Genomic DNA, 16,830 nt, shown 5'->3' on the forward strand with positions numbered 1-16,830 from the left:
GATCTGTTCTTAGTCTGGTGCTTTTTTCTAAATTGATGACTTGGATAAAAGCATATATGGCACACTTACCAAAGATGTAAATGATGCAGATGTGGAAGGGAAAGCTAAAGTACTGGATGACAGTCATACAGTCCAAGATCCAATAATATCTTGACAAGTTTGTACATTGGAATGATTCTAATCAGATGAGATTCAGTAGAGATAAATGCAAACACTTCTATTTGGGTTCAAAAAATCAACTTCATAGGAAGTTTGTCTAAATAAGAGCTAGGGCTTTTTGTGAACTATGAACAATAAGTCACAGGCATCATGGGGAAGCCAACATTTAATGTGATCTCAGATTGCATTAAGAGAAACCATTTCTGAGAATAAAGAGATAAGAATTCTGCTGTACTCTGCCTTCTAACTCTGGACTACTCTGTTCAGTCCTAGGTGTCACAATTTAGGATAAGGATATTGATAAGCTGGAGTGTCCAGAGGAGAGCAAATAGTATAGTTAAGAGTCTTGAATACATGCCATATGAAAGTCAAGTAAAGAAAGTGGGGATATTTAGCTTGAAGAAGAGAAAATTCATGGTAGATGTGCTTGCAGTCTTCAAATATCTGAAGGGTTAACATGTAGAAAAGGGACTAGACTTGTCTTGTTAGGTTTCAGAAGAAAGAACAATCAATGGTGAATAAAAGGTACAAAGAGGCGGCTAGATAGATATAAAGAAGAAGCAACTGGATAAAATGCTGATCCTAGAGTCAGGAAGATCTAAATTCAAATACAGCCTCAGAGACTAACTAGTTCTGTGACCTTGGGCAAGTCACTTAATCTCCATTTGTATTTCATCAACTAGAAAATAGGAGTAATAATGACAACTACCTTTCAAGTTTGTTGTGAGGATCAAATGAGAAAAAGTATAGTGCTTAGCATAATGCTTGAGACATAGTAAGCATTATATAAATGCTTATTCCCTTCTCTTCCCCTTCCCAAAAGACAAATGTAAGTTTGATGTCAAGAAAAACTTCTTGATAATTCAGCCCTATCAAAGGCAGAATGAACTAACTAAGGTGGTAGGTAGGTTACCATGTTTGTGTTGGGTATGTCAAAATGGTGGTTCTTTTGGGGTATGAGTTAGACTCCATGGCCACTGAGGTTCCTTTCAACTCTAAAATTCTGTGAATCCAATTTTTTGTGCATATTAACAGCAAATGCTAAACAGTAGAGTTTATATAGTGTATGACATTATTTCTAGTCCTTGAATATCCTGGAGGTAGACTGAACAAGTTTAAACCTTCTTCTACAGATTAACCCTTCAATCTAACCTCTGACATTTACTGGATATGGTATTGTGAGTAAGTCAGCTAATGTTTCCAAGTTTCCTCATCTACAAAATTAATAAAACTTGGCCCGCAGGGTTGTTGTTAGTCAAGAAAGATGATGAAAATAAAGCACTTTGCAAACAAAATGCTATATAACTGTTACTATTGTTATTATCTATTCAGAAATTTGAGGATATTCAGTATTTTTCCATTTATCTCTTTTCTTCATATGAAATATCTTTACTTCTTTTAACTGTTCTCCATATTGTGTCTTCCATATGCCTTTAAAGCTGAGGTTCTCCCTAGAATCTTGATGGCCTACACTTGCTCTTGAATGAAGGATATCACAGACAAATTCTGAGTTAATGAGTCACTAACAAAGTAATTGACTGGGATTCTTAGTCCCTTTTTGACTGGAAAAGTTGCCTCCCAAGTATATTACTCACTAGACTCTTGCCAGAGCTCCACTTTCACCCTCCTACCCTAGCAGAAGGAATAGACCAGGGAACCAAAAGAATAGAGGCATCATCATCACAGCCAACATTTATGGTGTGCAAAGTATTTTACATACATTATCCCACTGGATTCTTATAACAACCCTCTGAAGTAGGCAGGTAGTATTATGATCCCCATTTTACAACTGAAGCTAATAGAGAATAAGCAATTTATCTACTCCTCTAATTAGTAAGAGTTCTGTGACCAGATTAGAACACAGGTCTTCTTGAATGAAGGCTTAGCTGTCTATCTTATCTTAGCAATCTAACTAGGATCCAAAACTCTAGATAGTAAGTAGACCAGTAGGTTCTTTCAAAAGCCTTGGGGTCAATAGTCCATAGAAATTGTTTCTGATTTAATAAAGGATAATAAATTCTGAGTAATCAATCTTGTATTCATTACAGATCTCTCATTTTTCCTATGTGAATGATTCTTCTTTGGGCCTAAAGTTCCATGAATTATGCCTTAGGAAAGTATAGATAGCATTGCTCAGAGTCAAATGAAAACAGTATCATGGCTTTATTTAATGATGTCAGACAATACAGAAAGTGCATTATTTTAAGAGATGTTTTTGAGGAAACCTAGGTATGGAAGAGATATAAGACTTGTTTTTGCTTAGCTCTGGAAAGGAGAACTAGGAACAATGGGTAGTAGTTGCAGAAAATCAGATTTTAACTTGATATAAGGAAAAAATTCCTATTATCCCCAAATAAAATGGATTGCCTTGTGAAGCAGTGAGGTCTCCAAGCATAAATACAATGATCTTTTGCCAGGTATATAGTAATAGTGATTCCTTTTTAGTTATGGGAGAAACTAGATTCTTTCTGAGATCTCTGGCCAATCCTTTGGCAAACATATAAGAAGAGAGAGACCATAATATGCAGGAAACCAGCCTGAGGGAAGAAGGGAAGATACATGCCAGAAAATAGTGGGAGAGAGTGATGTTGAGATGAGCCAGAACCACATTACAAAGCAGTTTGGATGCTGGAATGACATTTTGCTACCTGTTATACCTAGGATCTGAGAAATGCTTCTCCTAAAGCTTAGGCTGCCATTCATAAAGTAACATCTTCAGCATCCCTTCCATCTCTACACACCCCCTGAAATGGCTCAAATCCAAGGCTGATGGGCACTAGGGAGGATGTAGGAACAGCTTGAGACCTTACTCTGTTTACCCCCATTCCCTTTGAAAACCATAATCTTCTAAACCCTAAATCCCAGAAGTGTTCTGCATTCTTTTATTCCATGGCTTGTTCCCATTACAATCCATCTGCCTCCATCCTCAGGAAGCAGCAACGACCAGGCAGTCATCCCTCAGGTCCCCCTCTGCTGCTTCCTACTGTTCAATGGCCTTCATATACCAAACCATCAGGATCCCAAAATATAGCAACAGTGTGTGTGAGCCACAGTCTATCCTCTTTCCTAGCAGTCCCAGGGCAGGGGAGAATGAGGCCTTAAACTCAAACTTCTGAATTTAAGGGCAGCTCTGCCCAATAAGCAAAGGGTCCTTCCTCTTCCCCCCATTGCCCAAAATCAGCTGTCCATGCACATCTCCTTTATGTAGATGTGTGAAGTAGAACAAACATTTTGTAAAATTTCCTAGATGGAAAGGATCAGTCCTTCTAAGGATCTCCTTGACCTTACCCCTGATGGCTATCCAGACCTGGGATGGAATCTATGATATGAAGCAAACGAATAATAAAAATAACAACAACCAATGTTCCCTAGCCCTTTAATGTCTGTGAAGTCATTTCCAAACATTATATCCCATGATGCATAATACCTGTAGTACTCACCTCACCATATTCTGTGGAGTAAGTTCAACTGGTATTATTATCCCCATTTTACAGATGAGGAAACTGAGACTTGGAGAGGCTAAGCAACTTGCCCGGAGTCGCAAGTTAGTTAGTGTCCAAAGCAAGATTTGATCTTTCCTGACTCTTGAGTCCAACATTCTTTCCTCTGTAATATACTGCCTCACAAGGCAGCCTAGTCCACTGTTACATATCTAACTCCAGACATAGCTCCCCCTATTAAAAACAGATAAAATATTAGGGAGACTGGGCTAGAAAATGGGCAGTGTACCACCCCCATTGGATAGAAGAAAGAAGAAATAAAAGGAGAATGAGGGAAGAGAGAAGGAGGAAGGGAAGAAAAAGAGAAATGGAAGACAGGAGCAAAAGGAAGTTGAGAAGGAATGGGATAGACAAGGTAAGCAGAAGGAGAGGGAGACCATGGGGAGGGACATAGAATAATGGAGAGTGGAATTGACATTTGTTTAGGTTAATAGCATCTTGTTCCCCAAGATCGCACAGCACCTCAGACACAGGGAGGATGTTTTGTTGTTTGTAAAACTTTCCTCTTGTCACAAAAGCCCCCATCCAAAACACTTGCTCTTTAATACAGACTGCATTTGCTATCTAAAATGCATCTGTGGCCACATGCAGTCTTGCCCTAATGACTTTATAATATCACTACTCATATTTCTATACTGCTGCAAGTTTATAGATGACTTTTCTTAAAACAGTAAGCAAGTATTACTCTGTCCATCTTACAAATAAAGACGTCAAGGCTCAGAAGTACTGTGACTTCCTAGGAAGGGAACTTTCATGACTAAAAGAGACCTAGCTTTCCATGCAGAGGATGTGGGATGTATTCCATATTACATATGTATCCTTGGATAAGTCATTTCCTTTCTCTGAACCTCAGTGGTTTGTTTTTTTAATCTGGTGGGATTGGACTAGATGACTTTTAAGTAGTCTATAAGTTTTAAGTGCTATGACTCTTATATGTATGGATTACATGGGTAATAATGTAAAATCTAAGTCTTGGACATTCTGGCCCCAAAACCATTGTTACTAATAAGATTTTCATCAGAAAAGAGGGTACTTTTTAGCATTTAGTGAAACCAAAATTCTATTAAAGAGAACTTTGCCATTGTTGTTCTGCCATTTTAGTCATGCCTGACTCTTCATGACCTCACTTGGGGTTTTCTTAGTAAAGATACTGGAGTGGTTTACCATTTCCTTCTCTAGTTCATTTTACACATGGAGAAACGGAGGCAGACAAGGTTAAATTTCTTGCCCAGCATGTCATTAAGTTGCCTTAAGTCTCTGTGTAGTTCCACTGACCTGTTGACTAAATTCTGAGCTGTTTCAGCAGGTTTTTTTCTTTTCATTCCTTCTCTTATCTCCTAATTCCTGCCCTTCCAGGAAGGAATAAGATTTGAACTCAGGGAGATGAGTTTTCCTCATTCCAAAGGTCTCACATTGAGTCAAAATGAAGCCGGATTCCAAGTTTTTCTGTTTCAGAAAAATTTCCTAATTCCTTGAGACCTTGACTTTTTTCTAATTCAGCATGATGCCTCCTCTCCAGACCCTTCTAAATCTGATTGCCATCCAAGGCTTTCCCTCTCCCTAGAATACTTAAAGGGGTCCCCACTGTCATGGAGTACATTTTAAATCTTTAGGAAATAGAATCACACATACACACCCTCCCCCCCAGCTAGGCTTTCACCTTGGAAATTGTATGATTTCACAATCCCATGTACTCTTGTTTAAGCTGGATACAGTGAGCACTGACTGATAAGTGATTACCCTTCAGTTCTTGAAACCAAGCTCAGCTAGATTGTTCACCTCCTGAGCAGAACCCAGGAGATGAGGAGGAAAAGGAAAGTATTTTATTGGTCTTGATGGTACTCAGCCTTTTTTCTAAGTATGTATCCAGGCAATCTTTTAGACTTCATTACAAGAACTGAACGTCTTCTTCAGACCTCAGGGAAGACTAAGCTTGGGCAATTAAGAAATGCCTCAACTTCTTAAAGTGGGCCGGTTCCTAATAAGACACCATGTGCCTTGAACCTCTGTGTACTTGCATTGGCCTGTTGAAAATCTGAGTTGTTTCATCTGAAAAATAATTTCAGCAGGGCTTATTTTCTCTTCATTCCTTCCCTTATCCCCCAGTCCCTGCCCTTCGACCAAGGAATAAAATCATATCAAATTTTCTGTTTTGCAATCATCTCAGCACCAACTATGTGAAGGGCTTTATGGAGGACACAGAGATGCAGAAGATATTTTGCATACCCCCAAGGAACTTCTAGTCTCCTAAGAACAACATAGTATAATGGAAGAACATTGGTCTCCAGAGATCAGGGTTCAAGTCCCAACTTAGATACTTACTGGGTTTTATGGTACAAGCTCTCACTTCTTAATTTATCAATAAATGGGTTAATAATACTTGTACTACCTATTACATAGTGTAGTCATGAAGAAAGTGCTTTGTAAACTTTAGTGTTATAGAAACATGAATTATTTTTAGGAGCAGTAAGCCATTTACACATAAATGATGACTCAAAATTTAAAGCAATAAAAGGAAGGTGATATAATCTAGTAGAAGGAATACTAAACTCAGCCCTAGCAGACTAGCTGTGAGACTTGGGGCAAGTTTCTTCTCCTTTAACCTCAGTTTCCTCCTGTATAAAATAGAAATGAGACTCATAGCTCTCTGTCTCCCAAGTCAGAGGAAAGCTAGTGGTGAATTTTAAAGTGCCTTGGAAATTGGAATTGATATTATAATTACAGCCTCTTCTGTTACCTCCTGACATCCTAAAAGTGTAGAAAAGGTTGGGAGGGGGGGCGGACAACACTGGGTTTTTTTTCAAGTCTATGCTTCCAGATCATGGGTTCTGAAAGGTTCTATCAAAGCCTTCATATAATTATGTCCAGAGATGGATTGTAGGTTGGCTGGCTGAAGACTGGCCTAGCCCAAAGCAAGAGAAGCTCATCCTAAAAGGACTGGCCACTAGGTAATTTTTTTTTCCATCCAAAGCAATTTATAACACTCTTTACCAAATAATGGAAAGATTGCTACCTTTATCAGTAAAGGGAAGACCCACACCCATGAACTGATGGATCCTAGGATTTCTACTTAGCACCAAAATATTCTTATAGGATCAGGATTCAATGTGAGGTGTGCCCATAGGAGTGGGAAGGGCTCACTACATAATGGATTGGACTAGTTAGGGAAGATGTCCTAGAAGACTGAAAAAAACTGGTTTGTAGGCTACAAGAATGGAAATAAAGAGACAGTACTATTCTTCCCTTATCATGAAGAGGAGAAAAGGAATATTAGACAGATAAATTGATACTGAGGATTGGGGGTAGGAAAGAGTAGAGGGAGCTGTAAAATAGCAAAGGCTGAAGGAAACAGGAAGATTGTAAAATTAGGTCTGAAAGGGATCTTAAGAGTTCACTTGGTCTAATTCCCTCTTTTCTTTTTCTTTTTTTTATTTTTTAAAATATTTTTCCATGTTTACATATTTCATTTTCTTTCCCTCCCCTTCCCCCTCCTGGAGTCAATAAGCATTTCCAGTGGGTTATACAAATGTTGTCACTTATACCCATTTCCATATTGTTTATTTTTGCAATAGAGCAATCTTTTCAAACCAAACCCCAAAATCATATATCCATATAAACAGATGATAAGTCATTTGTTTTTCTTCTGTGTTTCTACTCCCGCTCCCAATGTGGATAGCATTCTTTCTCTTAAGTCAATTAGGGTTTCCTTATATTAGCAAAGTCCATTACATTGAATTGTTCCACAATGTTTCACTTTCTGTGTATAATATTCTCTTGTTCTGCTCATTTCACTCTGCATCAGTTCTCAGAGGTCTTTCCCTCTTTTCTAAAGTCCTTGAGCTCCATGGTGCATAGAACTGTGGATGTATTAGCTAAACTGCAGAAAGGAAGTCTAATACAACTTGACATGGTGAAGTTGGATTGAGAGGAAAATTTTTGAATTTTCCATTGGTTTTGAGGTCACATAAGACACAGGTCCAATCCTCCATGCCCTGGACCATTTAAGCAACTAGGTGATGCAGTGGATAAAGTGTTAGGTCCATAGACAGGAAAACTAGAGTTCAAATATAGTCTTATTCACTTAATAGTTATATGACCCTGGGGAGTCACTTAACCTTCAGTGTCCTCAACTGTAAAATGAAGATTAATACTAGCACCTACCTCCCAGAGTTTTTGTGAGGCTCAAATGTGGTATTATTTGTTAAGTGATTAGTATACTGCTTAGCACATAGGTGCTTTCTAATTTCTTATTTCCCTCCTTCTTTCCTAGCTGCCTCAGTAATAACACTGGCATTTCTGCTAGGATATTCAGGGTAGCCAGATGGAGGTGACAGAGCTGGAGTATCATTATTCAGACTAAGAGTATGGTGTGAGTAGAGGCAGAGAGGCCATGTGGGGCTTAGGGGTTGGGAACATTGTAGTGGGAACAGTGGCTTTGGTCTTTTTTTTTACTCTTCTCCATTGCTACAAGAGCAGGGCTTTTAGAGGTGATTGGTCCAGGGTGATGACTTCTTTCTGACCCAGAGTCCAGAATAAAGGAGAGAACAATGGTGAAGCCATGTCTCAGATCCAGCCTAGAGCTGCTTTTCTGATTTCACTGTCTTTACTCCCTGGCAACTCCTTCAATAAGGGTTAGGCACCCAATGAGAGGTATCAGAATGTAAATTCTGATGTAAATGTAAAATGTAAAAATAACTGTGTCAGAAGAGTGGAAGTTTTCGTAGGTAATAATAGCAAACCCCAAATTTTTCAAGTAAGAGTCTGTCTTTCAAGGACTAGTCAAATTAAGTGCAGAGAGGACCATCCTTCAAAAGTTGACCAGAAGGGATAAATGTTTAGCCCACAGTCATTTTCAAAGATCAACAACTGAAGCCTAGGAAGCCTATGTAGCTTGGGAAGAGCACCCAGATTGGTTAAGCAGGGAAACTTGAAGCTCATCATCCTCATCACCAACACCATCAGTATCACCATCATCATTGTCACTACCGCCACCACCATCATGGCCTCCACTGCCACCATCAACATCATCAGACAGTCCCTACTCTCCAAGAACTTACCATTTGGTGCAATTCTTAAAGTTCTCCAAGTACTTAGATTTCAGTATATACTGCCAATGATAGGCAAAGACCTTAAATTCATAAAATGGAAGTTCATCAAGTCCTTTTGCACTTGTCTATCCCACTTCACAGATAAAGAAACAGAAACCCAAAGGAAAGAAATGACTCAACTAAAGTCCCCTTTTCAAAGAGAATAACTAGAAACAAGAGATAGAGACTGAATCTGTGATTTCCTGCCAGTAAGATGCTTTCCTCTACCAATGGAGATCAGAACCTTATTCACTAAGGGATTTGCCCAGGATCACGCAGCCTGTATATCACAGGCAGAACTTAAATTTAGGTTCTCCTCTCCTGAGGCCAGCTCTTAACATCCAGTGTGCCAAGGTACCTCTTTAAGTGTTTAGTGATTAATTTAAATACAATGGGTTCCTTAGCAACTGTCTCTAATAATAGTAGTAGTTGAAGTTTGTAGTCAGAAGTACTCAAAATGCTTTACTCTATATTACCTCATGGTGTCCTCACTGACCCTAGAAATTAGGTGCCATTAAAATCCTTCCTTTATAGATGTGGAAACTCAGAAGAAGAGAGGCTCACACATCCAAGGAAGTGCCAGGGACAGTATTAGAATCCAGGGCTTCCTGCCCTCAAGTACAGAACTCTATTCACTGTGCAGGATCCATTATACTTCCACATCACAAAAACTCAGCCATATCACAACATAACGTTTTTTTAAAGTCATGGAAACACAGGCTATATATCATAGGATCCCAAACTGGAAGGAACTTTTGAAATCACAAGTTCTGGCTCCTTCATTTTGGGATAAGGACATCTAAAGAGTTGGAATAACTTGTCTACAGTCACAGTGGAATGTAATAATTACCAGAAGGTAATAGAGCCAGGGCAGTTAGATGTCACAGTGGATAGAGTGCCAGTTCTGGAGAAAGGAAGACTCATCTTCCTAAGCTCCAATTTGACATCAGATACTTCCTAGCTATGTGACCTGGACAAGTTGTTTAACTCTGTTTGCCTCAGTTTCTTAACCTGTAAAATGAACTAGAGAAGGAAATACCAAACCACTCTAGTATCTTTGCCAAAAACACAAAACAAAACAACAAATGTGGTCACAATGAGTCATAAATGAACAACAACAATGGAGCCAGAGTTTGAATCCAGTCCCCTGATTTTAAATTCATTTTTTTTTTGCTATATTATCCTGAATGAGAAGCAGCATAATATAGTAGCTACAGTGTTGATCTTCAAGTCAATAAGACTTCAAGTCAAGTTCAGACTTGGTCTCTGTCAATTATTAGCTTTGTGTCCATAGATAAATTATTGATCTTCTCCAAGCTCCAGTTTCCTCATCTGTAAAATGGGAATGCCCTTAGTACCTAAACCACAAGATTGTGGTGAGTCAAGGAGGGATCATATGTAGAAGACTTTGTAAACTTTAAAGGCTACTACCAAGATGATAGTTATTATGATCAGCATTATGATATTCTGATGTCATTATTATCATATTATCACATGTTATGAAGTCACTAGAATATTGTTCATTTGTTTCAGTCATATCTGACTCTTGCTAACCCTATTGGGGCTTCTTGAGATACTGGAGTGGTTTGTCATTTCCTTTTCCAGCTCATTTTGCAGATGAGGAAACTGCAACAAACAGGATTAAGTGACTTGCCCAGGGTCACATCACTAGGAAAGATCTGAGGACAAGTTTAAACTCAGGAAGATGAGTCTTCTTAATTCCAGGCTTGGTGCTCTATCCACTGTGCTACCATTTTGATGTTATGATGTCATTATTATGGCATTATTGTCTTTACAATATAGAATCTTTATGATCATCATATCATACTAACCTAAGATTTAAAAACCTGGATCAAGTTATTTCACCAAAAGGGCATTCACAGGGCCTGGGCCAGTTCCCTGCTGGTCTACTTACTGAATGGGAAAAAGACAAGAGTCCAGGCTCAGAGACCCTGATGCCAGTGAGGGACAATCATTCAGCAAAGGAACACAATATAGTGGAAAGGGCAGTGGATCTCCAGTGCTGGCTCTGACACTTAATAACTGTGAGACTCTGGGCAAGTTGTTTAACCACTATGAATCTCCATTTCAATATACTAATAAAAGGAATATGTATTATAACAATAATATAATGCAACATAATAATAATAGCATTTATAGTGCATTTTATAGTTTGTAAAGCATTTTGTATGTTATGTCATTTGGTACTCACAATAACTGTTTGAGGTAGGTGCTATGATTATCCCCATTTTACATATGGGGAAACTGAGGCACACCACTGCTAACTGATTTCCCTGAGCCATTTAGCTTTTAAGTATCTGAGGTAGGATTTGAATTCAGAACTTCCTGATTCCAAATCCAACACTCTTCATCATACCACTTAGCTGCCTAAGTGATTAGATAATACTTCCACAGAGTTATTGGGATGAATGTGTTTCATATATCTTAATATATTATAGAAATTCAAGATATCCTTTCATTGAACTCTGAGCTCTGTGAAGGCATGTAATTAGTATTCTGTAGCCTCTCATAACTGGCTACAGGTCTTATACTCCCTTGCCATCTCTCAACATTGCTTCTGTCTCCCACAGGGAACTCCATAAGTAAATGACTCTTGGACCCCTTGCCAATATTTTTTAGACCCTTATCTTCTGTAATAAAAGTAGTAAGCATTGAGTAATTGAGGTTGTGACTTGCCCAGGGACACACATGTGCACACACACACACACACACACACACACACACACATACACAAAGTATCTTTGACCATTTGCCAATATTTAGAGATGCAGGTAGAGAAGCACAGTGTGATAAAAACGAAAACCAAAAAAAACCATTGGTCTTAGTGTTGGGAGATCTGGGTTTGAAGAATAGTTACAATTGATGCTAGTTGTAAGATAAGCAAACAAAAATTTTTTTTCATCATGCTACTCTCTCAAAAACCTATAGTGGCTCTCTATTACCTATCAGATAAATGAAAAAAAATTGAGCTGGGGTTCAGGGAAAGTGGGCATCTTAGTTTTACTAAGAAATCACTATGATGGAGTCACTTTCTTTGAGTCTCAGTTTCTTTTATCTGTGAAATGAAAGAAAGGTCCAGTATTAGATTGCCTTTAAGGCTCCTTCTAGCTCTAAATCCTACGATTCCCAAGTTAATAATAACAGCATAGACTTCCATATTGCTTTAGAGTTTTAAAAGTACTTGTCAGATAATAATTTCATGAAGTAAGTAGTAATTTCATGTTTCCCTGGGTCTTAATTTCCTTATCCATTAAATGGAGGTAATACTTTAATCACCTACCAAGAAGCACATGTTTCTGGCTTGAATAGATTGCTTCATTTTATAGATGAGGGAACTAATAGGGGAAGTGACTTACCCAAAGGCATACAGTTGTAAAGTACTTGAGCTGGCATTCAAAAGCCTTTTTCAGCTATGGCTTGGTATCCCACAGGTCTGTCATGAGAACCAATATTTGTGCTTTGCAGTTAAAATTCATCTTCCCATCCATTACTCCATTTGATGTTCAATATAGTTCTATTTTACAGATGAGGAAGCTAAGCCTTGGACTGGGCAAATGACTTCCCTTAAGTAACTAGAAAATGGTACAACCAGATCTTGTTACCCCAATACCAATAATCTTTCCACTCTCAAAGTCCACATGATTCTCTACTAGTCAACTAATAAAGGCCATATACAATCTCACCACTCCTGATTTTCTCCTCTGATCAATCACACAGCCCTTTTCCCTGACTCTCCTCCTGCCTCTTACCCCAAGATGAACTTTGGAGGACCAGGGATGACAGGCAACTAAGAAACCGCTCTTCCAGTTGGCTTTGGGAAGAGCCTGCTTATTCCAGATGAATAATTCATTTGAGATTATTCATGAAATCTTAATGTACTCTAATTAATTTTAGATAAATGTGTTGGCAGCCCAGTCACTGCAGGTTATTAAGGGAAGCCGGAGATTTAAGGGAGGTCTCCCTCCCTTCTAAGGACCATGGCTTTTGCCCTTTGGGGCTGTGATTGAGTAGTTCCAGAATTTTATGGTTTAAGGACTTTCCTGAGGATTCTTAGCTACTTCAGTGGAGCAGAAAGAGCAGTGGCCTTGGGATGAGTAGACATGGACTGGAATTCCAGCTCCTCTACTTACTTATTGTGACTTAAGGCAGGTCCTTGAATCCTTTTCAAACTTGAATTTCTGGGAGCAGATAGGTGACTCAATGGAATGAGAGCCAGGCCTAGGAATGGAAAGACATGGGGCAAATCTGGCAACAGACATTTTCTGCCTATGTGATGCTGGGCAAGTCACTTATTCCTCATAGCCTTGCTCTTCTGCCTTGGAATCAATACACAGTATCGACTCTAAGATGAAAGGTAAGGGTTAAAAAAAAAATCTGAGTTTCCTTATCTGTAAAAATAGGAATTATTATATTTGTATTGCCCTTCTCATTGGACTGCTGTGAACGAAATGCTTTGGAAACCTTAAAGGGAAGAGGCATTTTGTCAGAGTGAGACACCAACTGGTGGCAGAAGGCTTGTTGTATCCAATTCTGGCTTAGCCATTTGTTACCTATAGAACCCTTGACAAGTAACTGGATTCTTTCTGAGTCTCATTTTCTTCATTTGCAAAATTTGATGGTTAATAGATGGAATCTTTAAGGTCCTTTCCATATCCAAGATCCTATCATCCTATAAATCCTATAGAAATGTTCATTACTATTATTGTTCAGTTTGAACTTCTTTTCATATATGCCTAACTCTGCACACCCTCATCTGCTTAACTTTCAGTCATATTTATGATCCCATTTGAGGTTTTCTTGGAAAAGATATTAGAGTGGTTTGCAATTTCCTTCTCCAGCTCATTTTACAGATTAAGAAACTGAGACAAATAGGGGTTAAAGGCCCAGAGTAACACTGTTAGTGTCTGAGACTGGATTTGAAATCAGGTCTTCCTGACTCCAGGACAGTACTCTATCCACTGTGCCATCCTGCTGCACAGTCAGAAGTCGAGATTAAAGGAAAGAATTATGGAATAAACAAATTTTCCAAGGTTCTTCTCTGATCATGGAAAGTGCTAACAGCATAATTAAGTAACAGCACATCTGGAAATGTTCATATGTGGTTTGGAAGAAGGCTTTCACCTACATTCCATTTTATTCAATTCAGCAAACATTTAAGTGCCTACTGTTTTGCAGCCCAAAGCACTATGCTTCTGGGGATAAATAGATGAAAAATAGCACAATTGTCAACCTAAAGGAATCCACCTTTTCTCATGTGACCCTCACAACAACCCTTGGAGTGAGAGGGAGCAGTCAGAGATTATGCTTCCTATTTCACTGATACACAACAAACGGAATACCCTGAGACTGTGTACTCCTGCCCATTAAGTGGCAGAGCTAAAACAGAAAGCCTTTGTGTTTCTTGATTCCCAGTCTAGTGTTCTTTATAGTGTACCATCCTACTTGCCCCTCCTAATTGTTCTGGGGGAACAGGGATGAGTATTTCTATCTTAGAGACAATAAAACTGAAAACCAAAGAATTTCAGTGATCTGCCAAAGGTCACATAAAAAATCAGTGGCTGAGAAAGTACTAGAACCCAGATCACCTGACTCTCCTACCAATAATCTTTCTTCTGTTTCATGCTGCCTCCTCAGAGATTATACTGATTTCACCCCTCCCAACATTTTCACTCAACAGACATAAGTTTTCGCAGTATACAGAATAATGACCATGATCCTGAAGGATATCATTAAGCATACATACAAACAGGCCTTAAGAAGCTTACTGTCTAATAGCACAGACAAGATTCCTGTTAAGACAGCTGGCTCCTGGTGCTGGGCTTTGGGTAGGATTCAACCTCATCCTCTCAAAATGGAGACCCTTTAGCCTTTGTCTCCATATCTTCCAGAGGAAGTAAAAGAGTGAGAGACCAAGGGGTGTTCTTACTTATTGGCAGAGTATGTATGATTAGTGGGGAAGGCCATACCCTAACGACCCCTTTAAAATATCTCCCCATTGCTCACTGGATTTGATTAGGGACAAAAAGTTCCCTGGGAAAATGACCCTAAAGACTTCAATGCACATTGAGGTCTAAATAATTCTTATGGCCCAGCTTTGTGATTTACTTATTCTGTGATTTGAGGTTACTTCTCTCTCTGGACCTTGGTCTCCCCATTCATAAAATGGTTGAGGAGTGGGGCTAGGTGCAGTGATGTCGAACCTTTTAGAGACCAAGAGCCCAAACTGCATTGTCAGTCTGCACATGAGCCACCCCCTTACCCCAGCCAGGGGAATGAGGAAATGGTACCATTAGGTTGCTGGGCAAAGGGATGGGTAATGTCCTCATGCTTGGTGGAGAGGAGGAAGGGAGCAGCTCCCCACTGGCACTATGCCATAGGTTTACCAAGGTGGGACTAGGGAATAGGAAAAGGAATAGACTACTCCATTCAGTCCTAACAGTCTATGATTCAAGTGAGAATTCTTGGCACAGTGGAATAGCATTGAACTAGGTAGGAGTCAGGAATTTGGTTGGATTAGAATTCTAGCTGTGCAACTGAGTTGCTGGTTGAACTGAACAAGTCACACTCCCACCTTGGGTATCAGTTTCCTTATATGTAAAATGAGGAGGTTGAGACTACTTGAGATATTTATTAAATGCCTTTTAATGTGCCATAGGCAGTCACAAATGAAGAAGACCTCGGTTCAAGTTCAGATTCTGACCTATAGTGGCTGTGTGACACTATAAGTGGCAGAGAAAGTGCTTATCTGCTTTGAGGAAGGTAATTTCCTCTTCTGGTGGTTTCCTATACCTCGGAAATTACTGGTCCAGTCCCTGTCTATCCTCAGCCCTTTTGCATGGTCGATGCAAACAGCTAAGATTTCTTCAGCTTCTAACAATTGATAACCATGGCTCTAAGATTCTAAGTCCCTCTCCTAGTGTTGAAATTTTGTGAATCTAATTCAAGGCTGCCCTTTCCCTAGGGTCTGACAGTGATCTGAGAAGGTAGGAAAGGAGGCAGGAGTTGGATATAACTGAGCGACAGACCCTGAAGCCCAGGGATTCTAAAACCTTGTGAGGCGTGGCCCCTTCCCCAGGGAAATAATCCAGTTGCTGCAGAGTTAATAACCACACACCCCACCTCCAAATCTCATCCCCCACCCCTCTCCGCTCCCCATCCTCACTCTCAGAACAGAACACACTCTGGCTGGGAAAAGAGTGGCTGCCAAAGGGTTAACGGGGAGCAGCTTCTTAGTTGGCTACAATCCCAAGCCTCCACTCCCATTTCGGGGCCTGTTAAGCGCATGGATGGTAGGGAAGGGGTTAAATGTTAAGCAGAGGCTGGCAGCTTTTGGGGCGAGGTCTGGAGAGAGGATTCAGGAGCACTCAAAGAAGCTGATTTCCGTCCAGAGCTTCTGTGGGTGCTTTTAGCTTCAGCCCCTGGCATTCATCTCTGTTGTTGGGTGTTTTGCTGTTCCTTACGTCTCTGTCTCTTGCTTTTCCCCTGTCCCTCTGTGTGGATCCCTGCCCCTCTCTCTGTGGGGGTCTCTGTCTTTCTGTCTGTGTCTCAGTCACTTTTCCTGTCTTTCTCTCTTTGTCTTCTAGTGCCCATCTCCCTTTCTGTCTCCGTCCTATCTCTTTCTCGCCCAGTGTGTGTGTCTCTTCCTCTCTGTGCGTCTCCTTCCATCTATGTGCGGCTGTGTGTCTCTACCTCTGTGTGTCTCTCTTTGCGTGTCTCTGGGTGCGTGTGTGTCTGTGTGTCTGTGTCTCCCGGTATGCCTCTTTCCGTGCCGGTGTATACGCTTTGCCTCTGTATGTGGCTGTCTCATTAGTCACACCCTTGCCTCTAAATCCGCCTCCCTCCCCCCCTCACCCCCATGGCGAACCAAGCTTCCAATTCCTTTTAGAATTCAGTCCCCCTCCCTCCACCTGGCACCTGGGAACTCGGGCTGGGGGTAGCGGGCCGGTCTCCCCGCCCCGGGCGGCCCAAGCCTTTCAACTTTTTGTCTGGGAGCCAATCAGCGCGGTCACCTGTTACTTGCTCTGGCCGGGCTCTCCTGGGCGCTCCCACTGAGTCATTCGGTA

At 40.2% G+C, this 16,830-nt stretch overlaps 1 protein-coding gene across 4 annotated transcripts in view; it reads left to right on the plus strand.

The window, feature by feature from the left end:
- Positions 1-16,830, plus strand: part of BEGAIN (brain enriched guanylate kinase associated) — a 284,146-nt gene that overhangs the window by 63,916 nt on the left and 203,400 nt on the right. The window lies entirely within an intron of this gene.

Source organism: Monodelphis domestica, chromosome 1, assembly GCF_027887165.1.
Source record: "Monodelphis domestica isolate mMonDom1 chromosome 1, mMonDom1.pri, whole genome shotgun sequence".
NCBI lineage: Eukaryota > Metazoa > Chordata > Mammalia > Didelphimorphia > Didelphidae > Monodelphis > Monodelphis domestica.